The following is a 1,415-nucleotide window of genomic DNA, read 5'->3' on the forward strand; positions in this document are numbered from 1 at the left end:
AAAAAAATCCATTGTTTCAGCATAGCTTGTCATCCCAGCAGGCATATGTACAAGGATCGCTGTAAGTTCAAGGCCCACACTGGGATACTTTGTCTAAAACACCAAAAAAGAAAACAAACAAAAGAAAATAAGACAAAAAACCAAACAACAACAACAACAACCCCCCCCCCAACAACAACCAAAGCCCTTTGTTTCAGACTATAAATCTTCACACACCTGGCTGGTTATAGAGAATGATCTGTGCTATTGACTCTATTTATAGCATACATCTCCTGGCTTTCTCAGTTCTCTGCACATTATGGAAGGTTCACCTTCTCCTAGGGCATGCTCCTAGACTTGCTGAAGCCTGAATTTTGATGCTTTTGTCTGTTATGTGGGCTTCCAATCTCCTTTCAGTCATTCAGAACCTCACTGTATGTTGAGAGCTATGAGTTCCCTTTGAAGCAAAGCATTTTTATTAGCAGTTTAACACAGCTACCCAGGCCAATGGAGTTCTTCCTGAGCTTACTTTAAGAAGCTTTTTCCTCTAAGTCTCCAAAAGACAAAGATTTTTAACTTTTGAAATCTAATTTATCACAATCATATATGGATCTCAAGGGGTGCTTCTAACACCATGGCTTTTGTGTCTCCCCATGCAAGAATCAACGGAGTTGTTTTTCTTGTACAATGGTTGGGCGATTTGGTGAACAGTAGCATTGCTTCATAACTCAAGCTGGCAAGAAAATGGCCCTTAGAATTTTTGCTTTTCTTGGGTCCCAACTAATGTTATGAGCAAACAGAAAAGTTGGTGACTAGAGAGCAATTAATCTCTTTTGGCATTCCTGTCATCTGTGTGGCCTCCCAGGAGGTGATGGAGAACATCAGAAAATGAATCGCTTTATAAATATTCACGTATGATTTACAAGATCCTAAAGCCTTGCCTTTGTATTCTGTGCAGAAATATGAACCGAAAAGGATTCACTCCCCAGGGCTCTTCGTTATTCTATTTCCCTTTATTCCTTTACCTTTCTATTTTGGGGCCGGAGGTTGTTTAAGACATTTGCTGAGACTGTAGCAATAAACAGAAGCATCGCTCAGGAAACATCCGACTCTGACTCTTATTCCCGCAAAGAGCCAAAGTGTCCCTAATTTTTCAAATTATACTTTGACCCAGTTAACTGGAGTTATTTCTGCATTAACTCTCTGCTTCACACAGACTGCTGTGCCCCTGAACTTGCACTGGCTCTTACAGGTTACTTGGAATTGTAACCACTGACCTGTTGGGGTAAGGACAAGGGATCCAGGGCCCAAGAAGAATGGAACAAAGGAAACCAAACCCTGCAAATAACCCTAGGGGTGAGGATGGGGTGGGAGAGTGTTTGGGCTTTCTATGAGATGGAGCAATGTGTTAGATACCCAGGGAAAGGCATCAATTC

General features: G+C 41.6%; 1 protein-coding gene across 3 annotated transcripts in view; it reads right to left on the reverse strand.

Annotated features, from left to right (window-relative positions):
* Positions 1-1,415, reverse strand: part of Chrdl1 (chordin like 1) — a 109,658-nt gene that overhangs the window by 106,299 nt on the left and 1,944 nt on the right. The gene's annotated exons all lie outside the window — the stretch shown is intronic.

This window comes from Mastomys coucha, chromosome X (assembly GCF_008632895.1).
Source record: "Mastomys coucha isolate ucsf_1 chromosome X, UCSF_Mcou_1, whole genome shotgun sequence".
Lineage (NCBI taxonomy): Eukaryota > Metazoa > Chordata > Mammalia > Rodentia > Muridae > Mastomys > Mastomys coucha.